General features: G+C 41.6%; 1 protein-coding gene across 1 annotated transcript in view; it reads left to right on the top strand.

Annotated features, from left to right (window-relative positions):
• The first annotated feature begins 7,526 nt into the window (after positions 1-7,526).
• Positions 7,527-20,466, top strand: part of atosa (atos homolog A) — a 70,257-nt gene continuing 57,317 nt past the window's right edge. The window contains exon 1 of the mRNA XM_060853046.1: positions 7,527-7,620. The gene's annotated coding sequence lies outside the window, so the exon portion shown is untranslated. The remainder of the gene's footprint in view (positions 7,621-20,466) is intronic.

The following is a 20,466-nucleotide window of genomic DNA, read 5'->3' as shown; positions in this document are numbered from 1 at the left end:
TTAATTGACAGTGTAGTGATTGGACATCCTGCAGATATGAAAAACAGCAAATAAACACAAATTAGGTCTTAATGGTTGTGGTGTTTTTAAAATCATGAATTGATAATGTATTAATCAAAGGTACATATTGGAAAAGCAACATTAGAAATTTTCCTTCCATGAAATATATTTCAGGCAAGTTTATCTTATCTTCATAGCTGAATTAAAAATGTAATGTTAATTTTTCTGATGTTTCAGGATGCACTTTTTTTTTAAAAAAGCCCTATCATAATGGTCTAGTATCCATTTAACTTTAGATGTCTTCTTTTGTTACATTTCCTTTTGCACTAATGCAACGCTTGCAATGTAAACAATTAGGAAAAGCACTACCAAGTAACAGTGCAAAACTCGGAAGAACTGAAACTCTACGCAGCATATATAGCATATGAAATGCAGGATCTCAGATATCATAATATAAAGTATTGTAGAAGTGTTTTGTCGTCATAAAATGACAGTATCTATCAAAAGAAGCAATTATATTATCTGATGGAGACTTCAGTTGTGTCTTGTATATTTCAGTAGTGAGTGAGAAACACTTGCAGTGTTAGTACTTCATTCATGGCCGTATCTGTATAGTTGTTACCATGGCGCTTCTGATAAATTACAACTTTAGTGTCTTTGCCAGAATGGTATTGCAACTTCTTTGATCTAGAATTAAAGAGCTGATCAAACTGGATAAATCCAGTTATTTCTGACTACCATGATTGCATCTTTCTTTCACAATTTCTGAACAGTTTTGGGCAGTGAGTATTTACCTGGCCTTAAAACCTTGAGCACACATTCTCGCAGGGGGAGAAAGGTTTTGTTGGATTTGTACATTTTTGTTTTCCTTTTTGGTAGAGCAAAAGTTTTCTAAGTTTAAAGCCAAGTTTGTCTTTTTTATTTTTGCCTGCATTATATTGGATAAAATCCTTTAAATTATTGGACTTTACCATATTTATACCATCATAACCTAACTAAACCTGTTTATTTGCACTTCTCGTCTGTTGGCATTTTAAGTGATATTCACAGAAACATCATAATCAATTCCAAAATAAAAAAAAAGAACCCTGAATTTGTATAAGTCTGAAGTGTTGGCAAGGGATTCAGATGATTTCAAGCACTTTAATCCATTGGAAATACACAAATTAGTGAAATTATTGTTCAAATACACCAAAGTTGAATACAGTTAGTTAATCTGACTAATTTGTCTGAACTATACCCTGCACTGCTCCAGTGTGAATTTTCATTTCCTATTTCAGCTGCTGCTAATTTTCTGGTGTTTATTTATGGGGGAACTTTACTCAGATCGAGGCCCGTGGTGCATCCGATAGTTTTGCTTTTCTGAGAGATAGATAACTTCAGAGAGTGGGCAGCAAGATACCAGATGGAGTAGAATGTAGAGGAGTGTGAAGTTATACATTTCAGTTTCAAGAATAGAAGAGTAGAGTTTTTTTTAAAAGATGAGAAAATTGTTGGAATTGATGTTCAAATATTTAAGTGTGCTCTAACAAGGAAGACAAAATTAGCATGGAGGTGCAGAAAGCAATTAAAGAGGTAAATAGTACTTTTGCCTTTATTGCACGAATAAAGACTTTTTTTTCCCCAGTGGTGAAGGGTTTTGGTGAAGCCACATCTGGAGCACTGTGTGCAATTCTAGTCTCCACGTTTAAGAAAGAATATTCCTTAATTGCAGGTACAGAAAAGGTTCACTAAATTGGTCCCTGGGACAATGGGTTTGCCCTAAAATGTGGGGCTGAGGAAATTGGGTCTATAATCTGTGGAGTTTACAAGAATAAGATGCTATTTTGGCAATACATATGAGATTCTGAAGGTGCTTGAAAGGATAGACGTTGATTGTTTCTGCTTATCAGGAAATCTGTCCCTTAGTACTGGATTTTATTGTATCAGTCGTGTATGATGGAAATGACAAAAGCTACTGTACTCTAAACACAGGGATACAGTCTCAGAATAATCATATAGGACTGAGATGAGGAGAAATTGTTTGTGGATCTTTGGAATGCTGTCCTCCAGAGTGTTGCTAATGCCTCATAAGGCCGGAATAGATAGATTTTCAGTTAGTCAGGGAATCAAGAAATATAGGGAGTGAGTAGGAAGCTGGAGTTTAAGCCGAACATCATCTATGATTGTATTGAATGATGAGCAGGTCATGTGGTCCATGCAGGCAACCTCTGCTTCTACTTCTTGTGTTGCATTGTTGAGCAACTCTCCCTGTGCCTCTTCTCTTCTGTGAATATTGACTGTTGCTTTCATAGGCACTAAATAACATTTGGTACTTTCCCCAACTGGCCATTATTCATATTTGTCTTGACATTGTGGGGCCGACTGTAGCCAGTTCTGATTCTAACTTTTCCATATACACTTCTTCATTAGGAAAATCCAGGTTGACTGATTTCTTCTTCTCTGTTCAAGCACCAAATAACTGCCTACACAATTGAGTTAATCTAAATTGACAAGGATAGGGGATGAATCTGGCTTAGTTATCTAGTTATCTGTCTCTCCAGTGAGAAGTGACTTTAAATTCCAGTTACAAATTGAGACAAGTCTTGTAAAACTTCATACCATTCAAGATTCTTTCTGTCAAGTTGTTTATGGTCATCATGATCCATGATTAGTTTACACTTTTAATTGGTCTTGTGTGCTTTACCTTGTCAATGTTATGGAAAAAAAGGATTAACTTTGAAGTTTTCAAAGTTTGTGACTCATTTTCTTCATAATTTGATGAAGGCATTTTTAGAAACTACATCACTTTCCTTAATCTAGTCTGCTTTGTTGAGTTATTCTGATGATAAGCATTACCATCTTAATGGATACAATGGGAGGTCCAGCTATTTGTGCAGCAAGAAAAATGAATCGCCAGTCATTCTTCCTCTTGAGAGTTGTGCCATGTCCTATTGGTACCATTTCCCATCTTTTGGGAACCCATTTAAACAATTCTGTTTTGCATTTGATTGTAGATTATTAGAAATCCAAAGGTAGTGAAGAAAATCATGACGGGCATGGACAGGGTGAATAACCAAGGTCATTTCATTGAGTCTAAAACTCGATGGCATATGTTTAAGGTGAGAGGAGAAAGCTTCCAAGAGATCAGTTGTGATAGGGGATTCTGTAGTCCGAGGAACAGACAGACGTTTCTATGGCCAGCAGAGAAAAACAGAATGGTGCGTTGTTTCCCTGGTGCCAGGATCAAGGATGTCTCAGAGAGGGTGCAGAATGTTCTCACAGGGAAGAGGAGCCAGCAAGAGGTCATTGTCCACGTTGGAACCAACGATATAGGAAGGGAAAAGGTTGAGATTCTGAAGAGAGATTACAGAGAGTTAGGTAGAAATTTAAAAAGGAGGTCCTCGAGGGTAGTAATATCTGGATTACTCCCAGTGAGGGCAGAAATAGGAGGATAGAGCAGATGAATGCATGGCTAAGGAGCTGGTGTATGGGAGAAGGATTCATATTTATGGATCATTGGAATCTCTTTTGGCGTAGAAGTGACCTGTACAAGAAGGACGGATTGCACCTAAATTGGAAGGGTCTAATATACTGGCAGGGAAATTTACTCGAACTGCTCGGGAGGATTTAAACTAGTAAGGTGGGAGATATTGAGGAAAGCGATCAATCTGAGACTGGTACAGTTGATAACAGAAATGAGTCAAACAGTCAGGGCAGGCAGGGACAAGGTAGGATGAATAAATTAAACTGCATTTATTTCAATGCAAGGAGCCTAACAGGGAAGGCAGGTAAACTCAGGGCACGGTTAGGAACATGGGAGTGGGATATCATAGCAATTATGGAAACATGGTTCAGGGATGGGCAGGACTGGCAGCTTAATGTTCCAGGATACAAATGCTACAGGAAGGACAGAAAGGGAGGCAAGAGAGGAAGGGGAGTGGCATTTTTGATAAGGGATAGTATTACAGCTGTGCTGAGGGAGGATATTCCCAGAAATACATCTAGGGAAGTTATTTGGGTGGAACTGAGAAATAAGAAAGGGATAATAACCTTATTGGGATTGTATTATAGACCCCCTAATAGTCAGAGGGAAATTGAGAAACAAACTTGTAAGGAGATCTCAGCTATCTGTCAGAATAATAGGGTAGTTATGGTAGGGGATTTTAACTTTCCAAACATCAACTGGGACTGCCATGGTGTTAAAGGTTTAGATGGAGAGGAATTTCTTAAGTGTGTACAAGACAATTATCTGATTCAGAATGTGGATGTACCTACTAGAGAAGGTGCAAAACTTGACCGACTCTTGGGATATAAGGCAGGGCAGGTGACTGAGGTGTCAGTGGGGAAGCACTTTGGAGCTAGCGACCATAATTCTTATTGTTTTAAAATCGTGATGGAAAAGGATAGACCAGATCTAAAAGTTGTAGTTCTAAATTGGAGAAAGGCCAATTTTGACGGTATTAGGCAAGAACTTTCGAAAGCTGATTGGAGGCAGATGTTCGCAGGTAAAGGGACCACTGGAAAATGGGAAGCCTTCAGAAATGAGATAACAAGAATCCAGAGAAAGTGTATTCCTGTCAGGGTGAAAAGAAAGGCTGGTTGGTATAGGGAATGCTGGATGACTAAAGAAATTGAGGGTTAAGAAAAAGAAGGAAGCGTATGTCAGGTATAGACAGGATAGATTGAGTGAATCCTTCGAGTATAAAGGAATTAGGAGAATACTTAAGAGGGAAATCAGGAGGGCAAAAAGCGGACATGAGATAGCTTTGGCAAATAGAATTAAGGAGAATCCAAAGGATTTTTACAAATATATTAAGGACTAAAGTGTAACTAGGGAGAGAATAGGGCCCCTCAAAGATCAGCAAGGCGGCCTTTGTGTGGAGTCACAGAAAATGGGGGAAATACTAAATGAATATTTTGCATCAGTGTTTACTGTGGAAGACGATATGGAAGATATAGACTGTAGGGAAATAGATGGTGACATCTTGCAAAATGTCCAGATTACAGGGGAGGAAGTGCTGGATGTCTTGAAACAGGTAAAAGTGGATAAATCCCCAGGGCCTGATCAGGTGCACCCGAGAACTCTGTGGGAAGCCAGAGAAGTGATTGCTGGGCCTATTGCTGAGATATTTGTATCATCGATAGTCACAGGTGAAGTGCCGGAAGACTGGAGGTTGGCAAACGTGGTGCCACTGTTTAAGAAGGGCAGTAAAGACAAGCCAGGGAACTATAGACGGGTGAGCCTGACCTCGGTGGTGGGCAAGTTGTTGGAGGGAATCCTGAGGGACAGGATGCACATGTATTTGGAAAGGCAAGGACTGATTAGGGATAGTCAACATGGCTTTGTGCACGGGAAATCATGTCTCACAAACTTGATTGAGTTTTTTGAAGAAGTAACAAAGAGAATTGATGAGCGCAGAGCAGTAGATGTGACCTATATGGACTTCAGTAAGGCATTCAACAAGGTTCCCCATGGGAGACTAATTAGCAAGGTTGGATCTCATGGAATACAGGGAGAACTAGCCATTTGGATACAGAACTGGCTCAAAGGTAGAAGACAGAGGGTGGTGGTGGAGGGTTGTTTTTCAAACTGGAGACCTGTGACCAGTGGAGTGCCACAAGAATCGGTGTTGGGTCCTCTACTTTTTGTCATTTACATAAATGATTTGGAAGTGAGCATAAGAGGTACAGTTAGTAAGTTTGCAGATGACACCAAAATTGAAGGTGTAGTGGACAGCGAAGAAGGTTACCTCAGGTTGCAACAGGATCTGGACCAGATGGGCCAATGGGCTGAGAAGTGGCAGATGGAGTTTAATTCAGATAAATGTGAGGTGCTGCATTTTGGGAAAGCAAATCTTAGCAGGACTTATACACTTAATGGTAAGGTCCTAGGGAGTGTTGCTGAACAAAGAGACCTTGGAGTGCAGGTTCATAGCTCCTTGAAAGTGGAGTCCAGGAATATAGGATAGTGAAGAAGGCGTTTGGTATGCTTTCCTTTAATGGTCAGAATATTGAGTACAGGAGTTGGGAGGTCATGTTGCGGCTGTACAGGACATTGGTTAGGCCACTGTTGGAATATTGTGTGCAATTCTGGTCTCCATCCTATCGGAAAGATGTTGTGAAACTTGAAAGGGTTCAGAAAAGTTTTACAGGGATGTTGCCAGGGTTGGAAGATTTGAGCTATGGGGAAAGGCTGAACAGGTTGGGGCTGTTTTCCCTGGAGTGTCAGAGGCTGAGGGGGTGACCTTATAGATGTTTACTAAACTATGAGGGGCATGGATAGGATAAATAGGCAAAGTCTTTTCCCTGGAGTCGGGGAGTCCAGAACTAGAGGGCATAGGTTTAGGGTGAGAGGGGAAAGATATAAAAGAGACCTAAGGGGCAACCTTTTCATGCAGAGGGTGGTACATGTATGGAATGAGCTGCCAGAAGAAGTGGTGGAGTCTGGGACAATTGCACTATTTAAGAGGCATTTGGATGGGTATACGAATAGGAATGGTTTGGAGGGATATGGGCCGGGTGCTGGCACGTAGGACTCGATTGGGTTGGGATATCTGGTCGCCATGGACAAGTTGGACCGAAGGGTCTGTTTCCATACTGTACATCCACATGACTCCATGTCCTGAAGGGTAGCTTTTTCACACAGGGAATGATCGTTGTATGGAACAGAGATGGGTACAATTACATTTAAATGAATAGGAAGGGTTTAGAGGTTAAATGCTTACAAATGGGACATCTGGTCGGCACGAATAAGTTGGATCAAAGGGCTAGTTTCTATGTTACATGAGGATAAAACTACTTTTTTGAAGATAAAGATCTAGTGACTTTTCTCTGATTTCATAACAATTAACAGCATTATCTCCTAAACGTTTTCCCATTGTTACCCCATTTTCAGGGTTAAAAATGGTTGTGACCTTTGTGAGATTGGGGTATGGAAGGGCCAGTGAGTTTTCAGACCTTTGAGAGTGGGATCACAGCTGTTGGGCTCGAGTTCCATGGCGGCAGTTGCTGGTTCAGAACTCACGACCTCCAGAATTAGTTTGCGATCCCATCTGGGGCTCGACCTCCACGTGGGGGAGCTATCCTTTAGAATTAACTAAGAAGAATAATTTAAATGAGTTTATATTGTGCATTGTCCGGATTTTGTAGTAGGAAGGATCAAAACCACATTTTTAATAACCCCTGTTCATGAATGTAGAGATGTTTTAAGCTTTGTTTCAATTTACATGTCTAGCTTATGTGTACTTTAATATTTACAGTGGCTTAGTCCAAAATTGCTATTGTTGGACTCAACTTTTAATTTACCTGCCTGCAGCTGAAAACAAGGAATCACTATTGCTGAACAGGAAACTATAGTAGAGTTTGACACTGGGGTTTTTCTATTGCTGCCAGCCAATCAGCTTGCACGGCTGTTGCTATGCTTGCTGTAAGTCTGCCTCATTGTTAAAACAGTACGTTGCAGAGTGATAGGCTGGAGCTAATATGCACCACAGCAGAACATGTTGTTTTGACCATTGCAGACATCTGGTGCACTCAGATACTGACAGTACAGCCCAGCATTAGCCAGAGGCAACTTCCTTTACTCAAGGAGTCAAACATTCTTTGTTCAAAAACGAAAATTATGGCTGCATAGAAAAGGTGTGTACTGTGAAGAGTGTTTTTGTGCATTGTATTTTCATTGCTTTTTTTTAGTTCCCGCCCCCCGTAAAATGTTTAAGTGAGTTGAACACAAAAAGTATACACAGAAATGATGAGGTTTCTCTAACTTTGTTCTTTTATGTGATTTGAGTTCAGTAGATTTATTACGTATGACTCACATTCCCATAAATTATTCATGAATAGGAAGGGTTCAAGTTGTTTTCGTAACGTTTTATTTGTGATTTGTAGACCAGCTTTCTTTGATTTCTGCCTGCTAGGATACGTTACGGAGCTCTTCCTCTGACACTTAGCAAAGCATTATCAATTCTTTGTCACTATTTGTCTGCTTTAGGTGAGGTAGTTTGTAATCTGTGCAAGAAAAAAAGACTAGAACCTTTGCAGACGCACCATCTAGGCAGCTTTCTGCATTTACATGGCTTCCGTTCTCAGCTGTGCACTTGATTATATTTTGTTTCGTTTTGTCTTTGAAACAACACTCCATAAAGGGAACAGACTCAACCAGTACCTTTTTTATGATTTGTTTTACAAATTAGTACTTTGTAGGCTATTAGACTATTAATCTCTTCCTACATATCTCTCAACAGGATATTTTCATTTCAGCCACTTTTAAACTACAAGGATTATCAAAGTGAACTCCTCAGTTTTAGACTTCCATATTTCGTGGTTTCCTGATACTAGGAAATTTTTTTTTGAACAGTTCAGCCTCCCCATAATTTAAGGTACATTTGACCAAAGCTACTGTATACTTTGACAGCAACAATGAGGTCAGTCCTTGTGACTGTTTTCCCCTATGCTCACAGTGTGACACGTTTACTGAAAGAGTGGGGTTTTGTCACTGGCAGGGCATGTATTCTTCTATGCTCTTTTCTTGTAAATGCAGTGCACATGTTTGGGTATTGTTTTCCTCATTCCCCTTTTCACTGAACCACTTTCAATCCACTTCCACACCTGGTTCTCAACAAAAAGACACTACATCCTCATCTGTGTATTTATTTTCTGTTACATTCACGACGACAACATGTGATCATTATGTTTCTCACTTTGCTCCTCTTCTGTCTCGAACAAAATGCCCCCTAAAGTTTTATTTTTGTAAAGCACGAGTTATAAGTGTAGGCTTTTAAATTTGTTGTGTGTCATGACACAAGTCTTAAATGGACAGACCTTTGTAAGTTGCCAGAGTGGGTAGCTGAACATTTTTAAGGAAACATTGAACCCCTTCCTACATTGACTCCTTTTTGAAGTGCTGAATATTTGGGTCCTGACTCAGGGAGGGGTTGGTGAGTTTATCTCTAAGGAAAATCTTGTTATACTGGTTGTACTGGAGCTCTATTTTGAAGTATACAAGTCTGATCATAATGTCTTATTCTCAGCTTTACAGGCCCTTTCTTCCGGGAGAGGGTGGGTTTGAAATTTAATGCTGCTGGCTCATCATTTTTTTTTTCTCTCTTTTCTTCCCAGAGAGGATAATGGATAGAGGTGCTATGAGTGCTGGAGCCAAGTAGTTGAAGAGGGTTGCAGGGATGGTTTTGTATGGCAGGCTTCCTACCTGGAAGCAGTGACTTGAGACAGGAAAACTCTAGCCAACCTCCAGACACCTAAAGGCATCATGAATAGTATAGATACCTTAAGACGGTCTTCTGCCTGGAAGGCTAAGATAGAAGGGTGGGGTTGACTATCTAGGCAGGATTTCAGACCTCAACCAATTACCGGGCTTCAGCTCCTCCAGTAAGTCATGCTGTGGAAGTATTCCTCCTTCACGTTGGTAACTCTGTTTACTTTTGACATGAGAGAAAACACTTCAAGATGGAGACAGGGCTTTCTTTCATTTACTGCTTCAGTAATAGAGAGCCTCCTATTGGTGAGCCTGCATTATGATCACAAATTAACCAAATCACAGGAAATGTGTGTCCCTTGGTGCAGGCTTCTGACCTCTATTTGACCCTGATAACAAGCCCAGAAGTTTGTGAGAAAAATCTTTGTGGTTGTGATCTCTCCCTTTTGGAACTAACTTCTATCTGTGGTATTCCCTATTACCTCTGTGTCTTCAATTTAATTTTCATTTCACCTTTTGTCTGTGCTATGTGCCATAGCAGAAGGCTGCACCTGTACTATACATTATACACCCTTCTTCAGTGATCCTTCCCATTCACTTTTCTGTGCCATAATAATGTTATCTCTGCAAAATTGAAATGCACAATACTGATCGAATGATCCTGAAGTGGACTCAATTGATTTAAGGCAAACAGTAAATAGTTTTTGTCTGGATCAAGGAAAAATATAATTAAACAACTGTCTCATAAATTATTACTCTGCGCAAAGATCAGACCGATCAAATTCAGAAAGACTTGAGTCGAATCATGGAATTTTACAATACAGAAGGAGGCCATTCAATTCATCAAGTCTGCACCAGCTCCAGAAAGAGCTGCCCTATGGAATCTCCCCGAACCACACTCCCAGATAGCACAGTCTAATAATCCTCTGAGTGGAGGTTTCTTTTCCTCTCACTCCTAGCTTTCCTGCTGATAATCTTGAAATTGTGAGTTAGTGAACTACCATGGTGGAAACATAATATCCTTCTTTATCCTGTCAAAATTGTTCATAATTTTGAACACCTCAATAAGGTCACCTCTTAATCTTCTCTGCTCTAAGGAAAATAAGTCCAGTTTCTCTAACATTTCCTAGTATCTAAAATCCCTCATTCCTGCATCATTCTAGTAAATCTCCTTTGCACTGTCTCCAGGGTATCTTTAAATAAGGTACCCAGAACTGAACACAATGCCTCAAATATGATCTGACTAATGATTTGAGGAGGTGTAACACCACTTCCTTGATATTATACCCCTGTGTCTCTATTTATAAACCCAAGTAACCTGTAAGCCGCCTTAATAACTGTTACAAGTGCCTGACCACCTTCAGAGAACTATGCATGTGAACCTGTCTGCTCCTCTCAGTCATAACATTGACCCTGTACTGTCTCTCTGTGTTTCCTCATATTTCTCTGCATTGAAATTAATCTGCCAGGCATCTGTCTTTTTGTCCAACTTGTCAATGTTGCTCAGCATCATCCTCATAATTCACTATTCTCCCTAATTTAGTACCATCTAAAAATATAGATTTTTTTTGCTCAACACTAAACGTCCAAATCATTTATAAATAAGAAAAAGCAAGGGTTCTTACATTGGTCCCTGGGGAACAGCACTTTCAACTTGTCTCCAATCTTAGAAGTGCCCATCTACATCTGTTTCTTATCTTTTTAGCCAATATCTAATCCATGACACTAATTACCCATCAATCCTAAATATTTTTAATTTGCCACCCAATCTGCCATGTAGCATCATACAAATGCTTTATGAAAATCCAAATATATAACATCCAGAACAGTACCATCATCCAATGTGTAACGTGCTGTATTGTTCTATGTTCTATCTTTTCCAAGAAACCAAATTTGTCAGACATTACATGGCCTTGACAAAGCCATGTTGAGTCAAAATGTGGTGCTGGAAAAATACAGCAGGACAGGCAGCGTCCGTGAAGTAGAGGAGTGCGGAATGTGGGAGGCCCCCAAGGGGACTGAGAGATGAATATCAGGAGGGGGTGGGACTGGGTGATTGTAGTTTGGAATGCGATAGGCAGGTGAGGGTTGAGGCTGATGGTGGTAGGTTGGAGCGGCGGGTGGAACGGACAGGTGGGAAGGAAGATGGACAGGTAGGACACTTCAAGAATCACAATTTCTCCTCCCACATGGTCAACAATGCCCTCCAGCGCATCTTCTGCACTTACCACACCTCCATTCGTGAACACCACCCCTCCAACCGCAAAAACAGTAGAATCCACTTGTCCCCACCTTCCACCCCACCAATCTCCGAAAACAATGCATCGTCCTCTGCCATTTCAGTGACCTACAGTCAGATCCCACCACCAGAGATATATTTTCCTTCTCACCCCTATCAGCATTCCACAGAGACCATTCCGTCAGCGAGAGGTGTAAAACCTTCGCCCACACCTCCCATCTCACTTCCATCGAGGGCCCCAAAGGATCCTTCTACATCCACCAGAGATTTTCCTGCACTTCCAAACACCTCATCTACTGTCTCCTCTACATTGGAGAGACAGAATGCTGACTTGTGGAACATTTCAGAGAACATCTCCAGGACACACAAACCAAACAACCCCACCGTCCTGTGGCCGAACACTTCAACTCCCCTTCCCACTCCGCCAAGTCCTACGTCACCTCCACTGCCAAATCCTAGTCACCCAACGCGTGGAGAAAGAAAGCCTTATCTTCCACCTTGATGTCATGTGGTTGCAAGGTACCAATGTTGATTTCACCAGTTTCCTCATTGCCCCACCCCCCACCTTGTTCCCAGATCCAACGCTCCAACTTGGCACTGCCCTCTTGAACTGTCCTGCTGGTCCATCGTCCTTCCCACCTATCCACTCTACCCTCTGCTCTGACTTATTGCCATCACCCCCCCCCCCCCCACATTCATCTACCTATCGTATTTCAAGGTTCCCCCATGCCCCGCCTCCTATTTATCTCTCATTTTCTCCCCCCCCCCCCCACCACCACCACATTCCTGATGAGGGTTTCTGCCCGAAACATCGACTCTCCTGCTCCTTGGGCACTGCCTGACCTGCTGTGCTTTTTGAGCATCACACCTTTTACTCTGTTCTCCAGCATCTGCAGTCTTCACTTTCTCAAAGCCTCCATCAGTTTTCCCACTATTGAGTCAGTTTGACAGGTCTGTAGTTTCTGATTTATTCTTTGCCTTTTGCTTAAACAATGGTTTCACGTTTGCAGTCATAGAGATGTACAGCACTGAAACAAACCCTTCGGTCCAACCCGTCCATGCCGACCAGACATACCAACCCAATCTAGTCCCACCTGTCAGCACCTGGCCCATATCCCTCCAAAACCTTCCTATTCATATACCCATCCAGATGCCTTTGAAATGTTGCAATTATACTAGCCTCCACCACTTCCTCTGGAGCTTATCCCATATATGTACCACCCTCTGCGTGAAAAAGTTACCCCTTACGTGTCTTTTATATCTTTCCCCGCTCACCCTAAACCTATGCCCTTTAGGTCTGGACCCCCCCACCCCCCAGGGAAAATACTTTGTCTATTTACTCTATTCATGCCCCTCATGAAACCTTTTATAAACCTCTATAAGGTCACCCCTCAGCCTCCAACACTCTAGGGAAAATAGCCCTTGCCTATTCAACCTCTCCCGATAGCTCAAATCCTCCAACCCTGGCAACATCCTTGTAAATCTTTTTTGAACCCTTTCAAGTTTCACAACATCTTTCTGATAGGAAGGCGACCAGATTTGCACGCAATATTCCAATAGTGGCCTAACCAATGTCCTGTACAGCTGCAACATGACCTTCCAACTCCTCCGGGACCAGTTCTGTGTTCAGAGAGACCGAGAAAATTTCAAATAATGGCTTTGGAATTTGCTCCTTTACCCCTCTCAAAAAGCTAGGATGTATCCCATCAGGACATGTGACTTCTCTACCTTGAAGACTGCCAGCCTTGTTAGCACCTCTTCTTCATCTATCACTGTACTGCTCAGTTGCTACACACTAATTTTTCAACTACGCTATTATCACTATTTTCTAATTTGGTAAAGGCAAAAGCAAAGTACTCATTTAGTACCTCTGTTCTTTTCCAATTTAATATTGAACCTTCTCTTATTACGATTGCTGTTTCTCAAATGCTTGTTTTGGATTCTCCACTCGGCCTACCCCATTTCCTATGACCAGATCCAGCACATCTTCCTGCCTGGTAGGACTACAAATGTCCTGTTCCAGAAAATTCTCCTGCACACATTGCAAGAATTTCTCTCCTTCTGTGCTGCACACTGTACCTCTTTCTCAGTCTACCCTGCAGTGATTGAAATCACCACTGATCACAACCCTACTTGTCTTGCAGAGTTCCATCTACTACTTCTACTTCGAGTCATAGAGATGCACAACATAGAAACAGACCCTTCGGTCCAACCTGTACATGCCAACCAGATATCCCAACCCAATCTAGTCCCACCTGCCAGCACCCGGCCCATATCCCTCCAAACCCTTCCTATTCATATACCCATCCAAATGCCTCTTAAATTTTGCAATTGTACCAGTTTCCAACACTTCCTCTGACAGCTCATTCCTCCTTCCCACTATTTGGAAGCCTGTAATAATTACCCACCAAGGTCACTGCTCTCTTGCTGTTTCTCACCTCCAACCACATAGATTCTAATTTAGGAACTGCATTTCGTTCAAGGGCAATGATACTATCTCAAATGAAGTCTGCTACATCTTCCTTTTTACCGACTGTACCTATACAAAAACTGTTATAATCTGAGATGCTAGACCTTTTTTGACCTGAGCCAAATTTCTGTCAATGTTTCTAGTTCCCCATTTTTTAAATAAATCTATTTTTTCCTCAAAAAATATATTATTTTTAACATTACAAGTGCAAAACACAATGCAATTCAAAACAGTACAAAAAAACCCCCAAATAATAAAATAAAACCAACTACCCTCATGTACAAGTGTATGAACATAATAGGAAAATATAGAATTTTAAAAAAACCTCAACTAGCTATTTAACTAAATACATAAATAAATAACCAACAACAAACAAATAAATAGTAATAACTCAGCCCAGTCAAACAAAACACTCATACATTCACAGTTCCTCCTCCCTGGATATTTGTCTTGCGAAACACAATAATTACAGCTATATAAAAGCCCTTGTTAGTTTGGCAAATAAATCTGAAGTTATTCCAAAAAGGGCTGCCATGTCTTGTAAAAATTCTCAGTTTTGTGGTGTACCACATTTGTGAGAAAGTCCAGGGGAATATGGTCCATAACAATCTTCCGCCAACCCGACAGGCCTGGGGGTTTTTTGGATACCCAACCTAGTAAGATATTCTTTCTTGCACAGAACGTGAGAATATTGAAAAGATTTTTCTTATGCACATCTGCAGGAAATACTGTGGGTAGGCCCAAAAGGAGAGAGATAAGGTCCTTCTCCATCCCTACACACAAAATCCTCTCCATTGTGCCTGCCACAGCACTCCAATATGTTTGAAGCCTATCGCAAGACCAAAGACAATGGGTAAGAGTGCCCATGCAGACCTTGCACTTGGGATATGCTGAAGATATCCCTGGTTTAAATTTTGACAGTCAGGTGCCAAGTGGACCTTGTGGAGAGTCTTCAACTGTAAAGCATGGGTCCTCTTGCAAATTGATACCTTCCTTGCATTCTCCCAAATATCCTTCCATGCCTCCGAGGAAACTTCAACACCCAGCTCTCTTTCCCACATCTTGCAGAGTCGATCAGACTCATCTGAGGGGGCACCCCCCAACTGATGATATAAAGTACTGGGTGAGAGTGTACTCTTAGCCCTTACCACCCCCCTCTCTCTGTCGGATTTGCAGGGATCAGTCAAAAGTGTGGTCTTTTTTGAATGAAATCCTTAACTTGAAAAAAAATGAAAGAGGTCTCTATTAGATAACTCGTCCTTCTGTACTAACTGATTGGAGGATATCGTTACGTGTCCCTCAAATAAATCACCCATGCAAGACACACCCCTAGCTGCCCAAATTTAAATCCTGAATCTATTTTACCCCGTTTAAAAACCCAGCATACCCACTAAAGATGTAAACAAAGATGTTTTGCCAATATTGCCTTCCCTCTGCCGAATTGTCCTCCGTGCTTTAATAGTATTGATGACTATTGGGTTATGGCAATATTCCCTAAATGTCCTCATCTTGTCTAAAAACAGCAACTGGTAAGGGGGCACCTTGCCTGGGAGGCTTCGATATCTAGCCATATTTAGAGAAGATCCCCACAAACCCAAACACTCACGTAGGTCAAAAGCAAGCTTAATTGGTCATTTTTAATGTCTGAAAGGTCCATTCCCCCCAATCTGTGAGGCAGCTGCAGTTTGGCTAATTTAATGGGGGGGGGGCTTACAATGCCAGATATAGGAGCTGAACCAGCCATTCAGCCTCCTGAGTATTTGTTTATTGAAAATCAGGGAGAGCATCTGTATAGGGTATAACAAACAAGGGAGAATATTCATCTTAATAAGCACTATCCGACCAAGCCATAAGACTGGAAGTGCCTCCCATCTTTGAAGCTCTTGTTTAATTTTTCCAAATAATTGAATAAAATGAGCTTTAAACAGCCAATCCAGAACTGGAGTAATGAATATGCCCAAATACACACAACCCCCCCCCCCCCCCCCGACCATGACCACCTAAATGGGAATCTATAGTAGCCCTCAAGAGCTAGCTCCTTTAAAAGACCCCCATAGGCATAGCCTCTGATTTAGCAAAATTAATCTTATTCCCTGAAAAAGCACCAAACGCACGAATGCATTGTATCAGGCAAGGCACGAAACTGCTGGATTTGTCAAAAAAAAAGTACATTGTCTGCATACAATGAGATCTTATCTGATTTTGACTCCACTTCTGGAGCTGATATATTGGGATCCCTACGAATGGCCTCCAATCACCACCTAAAAAGCAATGGTGAAAGGGGACAGCCCTGCCAGCTGCCCCTAAAAATATTAAAATTGCTTGATCGTACCCCTCCCCAGTTTTTTTTTTAATGATACTCGATGCTTTTACATACATACAATTTAATCTCTTTCTTGCCCATTCGAGGGTGAAAATATCTCTGTTCACTGTCAACACTTGCCCTTCCTTCACCTTTTCCCCATTTCTGTTCTCTCTTTTTTCCTCTCTGGTATTTCCAAAGCTTGACTCATTAGTTAACCTGATGAAGGGCTCCTGCCCGAAACATTGACTTTCCTGCTCCTTGGATTCTGCCTGGCCTGCTGTGCGTTTCCAGCACCACTCTAATCTCCAGCATTTGCAGTCCTCACTTTCTGTCCTTTCTCAAAAGCAATCCCTCCTGAAGTTACTTTCTTCATTGCAAACCTGTTTTTCTTTCTCGGTTACAATTTCAAACCACTATGCAACCTTTGACACAACCACTTTGCCCCCAAATCATCGATCCATAGCTTGTCACCCCAAAGCTACCTTTGGATCACAACAGGCAGACATCCTTTGATAACTTTCTAGTTTCAGACTCTTGGATGTCTTTCTATTTGTAATTCCCTTGGCAAGTTCCTAAACTGTCTTCACTTTTTTTTTAGGACTCTTCATTCCCACAATAAAAGTCATAAGAATTCCTCTCTGACTCTGCTAATGAGTTTTATCACTGAAGTCCTGTTAGCAAATGATTCATAACTTGTTCTTTTCCCTCTATTTCATCAGCACATTCCTTCTCATGTACTCAGTTTCCCTTACTGTTAATATTTTGACAACTTCTGTGGTGTTGCTTTTGCTATCCCCACAAGGTCATGGTGCATGTATTCTAGTATTGCTCTTGTCCCCTCCTTTTCATAATTCATATTCCAACTGTGACATTTAAACAGGCAATCACGTTTTTATATATATATATATGTATATATACACACAGAGTCATGGAGATGTACAGCATGGAACAGACCCTTTAACCTTCTTTTAATTCCAAGGTTTTGCTTGAATCTGCATTGTTTGCATGACATCAAATCTTGTCAAAACTTTTTGACAGACAAAATTGAAACTGTCCTTTTTGATTTCTGTTGCCTTATAGTGCTTGTGCCCTAAACTCCATTAATCCCCCGATCTCACTTCAAGCGAAAAATGATGAAGAAGAAACATCTTTTGGTTTTTTTCATTTATTCCCTGTTTACAAACCTTGTGTAACACTGTCTGTGTTGACTGTCCCCATCCCCGAGATGTTATCAATTTTTAATCAATATCTTTCTATCTCAAAGTTCAGTATACTTTCTAAATTGACATCTATGTTTCCACAAACTACTGATAAGTCAGAATGTTCAGCTCTTGTCAAATGTTCACTTCCACATAGCATCACCAGTCCCTTCCCTGCCCTCACGCAATGATTGCTTTCAGCCCTGTGTGCTCTTCTTTTCCTTTTCATTTCCACTATTTGGAATTGTCTTACAGCTCTGCAAAAACTGCCTCTGCAAATCCTGCACCAGTAAAATCTAGGTTTTTTTTCACCTATTGCACTGGCTTTTGAGACTTGGGTGCAATGTAACCTTTAATATTTTTTCCCCTTTATATCCAAGTGGGTGGAACGAGGGGGTCATTTAATTATAAAAATTGGGCTAGTTTGAGCCTTGTGTTGGGGAGAACTTGGAGTCTGAAGTCTGAATGTTTTCCTGTTTCCAACTCCTCTACTTCTGGCTTGAACTGAGGTGAGCCGGAACCTGAAGTATAATGAGGCTGTGAAGCTTGTTGCCATTCAGCTTTTGACTGTCAGAGTTTCTAGACTATTGACAAACTTGGCTGCTTTGTCAATGCTACATCCTGGATTCTGGTGTCTGTCTGTTCATAGAATCCCTACAGTGAAAAATTTTCATCTCTTCCCCTTCCCTGCTATATAATGTTTGGTAAAGCTCTAATATCCTTGTCTGAAGTCATGAGTATTGTGTTATTGTTAAGTTTTGGCTGAGAAAACGTCAAAGTCAATTCCTGTTAAGTTCTGAAAGTATTTCTTCTTGCAAATGTTTGAAGTTCAAAAATTTACTTTGCTGAATCTGCAAGTGTGGGAAGAGAGCAAAGTGAGAACAAGGTCTCTGCTTGTGCTCACTTTCCATCCCACTAGGCAATGCATTCAACAGGTTATCCTCAAAAGTGTCCGCTAACTCCAATTCGACCCCACCACCCAGAATATCTTCCCGTCCCCACCCCTCTCTGCCTTCCAGAAGGACCATTCCATTCGTCACTTTTTAGTTCGTACCACACTCCCACCAATGCCCCCAGTAGCTTTCCCTACAAATGTAATCCTTGCTTTCACATCCAGATAGCCATCCACCAGACCACCTCCATTCCCTGCTCCACTGCTCTAAACCCCACCAATCATAATAAAGGCAGGGTACTCCTTATCCTCACCTTCCACTCCATTCATCTCTGCATCCAGTGTATCATCCTCGAACACCTTCGGCCACTCCAGTTAGACCCCACCATCCAGAACAGCTTTCCCTTCCCACCTCTCCCTGACTGTTCCTTTCATCACTCCTTGGCTTGCGCCACTCTCCCCACCAGCCCCCACAACTATCTTCCCCTGTGACCATAAAAGATACAAAACCTGCCAGCACGTCACCTCCCTCATCTCCATCCAGGGCCCCAAATAGTCCTTCAAGGCGAGAGAGGTTCACCTGCCTCTTCTCCAACCTAGTTTACTGAATCTGGTGCTCTCAGTGTGGTCTTCTCTATATCGGGAAAACCAAATGTACAGTTAGGGAACATTTTGCCGAGCATCTCAGCTGGGCCCATAAGGGCCAGCCTGACCTGGTCATCGCTCGTTTCAGTTCCCTTCCCACTCCCTATCCAACATGTTCATCCTCAACCTTCTCCAATGCCACAGTAAACCAGACTGCAAATTGGAGGAATTGTTGGGCAGCACGGTGGCACAGCAGTTAGCACTGCTGCCTCAAGCGACCCGGGTTCAATTCCCGCCTCAGGCAACTGACCTGTGTGGAGTTTGCACATTCTCCCCGTGTCTGCATGGGTTTCCTCCAGGTGCACCAGTTTCCTCCTACAGTCCAAAAATGTGCAGATCAGGTGAATTGGCCATGCTAAATTGCCCCTAATGTTAGGTGAAGGGGTAATTGTAGGGGAATGGGTCTGGGTGGGTTGCGCTTCGGCGGGTCAGCGTGGACGTGTTGGGCTGAAGGGCCTGTTTCCACACTGTAAGTAATCTAGTCTAAACACCTTATCTTCCACATGAGCAGCCTACAGAATTCAACATTGAGTTCTTCAATTTCAGATAACATTTCCAACCATCCCCTGAATCCCTTTCAACCCTGCGTCCTCCCTTCTAAACCACCTACGCGCCCTTCCTTCCAGCTATCAACCGGATTCATCCCCCCCATCCACCAACAGTTCACACCTTTGTTCACCTATCACTACCTCACCATTCCAACCCTCTCTCCACCCAAACCCCTCGCCCCCCCACCTCTCTTTATCTGCAGCCACTCCTACTCCCACCTCCATTCCTGGAGAAGGGTTATATCCAAAATGTCGACTTCTCCACCTCCTTATACTGTGTGGCTTGCAGTGTTCTTCCAGTCTCCTGCCTGTTCCCTGATTAGTGCCATAGGATTCTGTAAAGCTGTCTGAGAGGCAGTTGGGGTCCCCAGCAGTGCCCCTCTCTTCAATACTGGTTTAGTTATATAATCAAACATTTGGAGTGGAACTTAAAACCATGATCTTCTGGCAGAGTGATAGAAATAACATGTAAGAACTAAGGCTTTCAACTAGTTCAGAAAGCTATGACCATGCAACTGCAACAGTTCTAATACATCATGAATTGCTTGTGAGGTGTATAACTGGTTAGTTTGGAACAATTTAGACAGCTTTGCATTTTCTATTTTTCCTAAACATTTCTTGGTTTTAAAAAATCAGCTATCTTAATAGCCTTGCATTTGACAGAACTTCAAGTGACCTTGTAATGACTGAGGTTTATGATTTATAAAACCACACAAACAAATAATTTTCACTTTTATTTCTATGTAGCTTCTTTTCTTTGGAATTCATTATAATTGGGCCTAACGCTGTTATAAACACATCCTCATTCTTTATCATTTTGCAGAGGTACTTGCTCACAAGGTGGCAACAAGCATGAGTAATCAAACTAAATCTCCAGGGGGAGAATAAATTTATGGGATAAAATTGTGCATTATTCAATCTTTTAATGTTGTGCTTCCAGTGTTCCGTGCACTCCAAGATACTGTGTTACATTCT

This window comes from Hemiscyllium ocellatum, chromosome 39 (genome assembly GCF_020745735.1).
Source record: "Hemiscyllium ocellatum isolate sHemOce1 chromosome 39, sHemOce1.pat.X.cur, whole genome shotgun sequence".
Taxonomy (NCBI): Eukaryota; Metazoa; Chordata; class Chondrichthyes; order Orectolobiformes; family Hemiscylliidae; genus Hemiscyllium; species Hemiscyllium ocellatum.
Note: the sequence above shows the minus strand (reverse complement) of the source record. Positions and strands in the feature narration are given on the sequence as shown.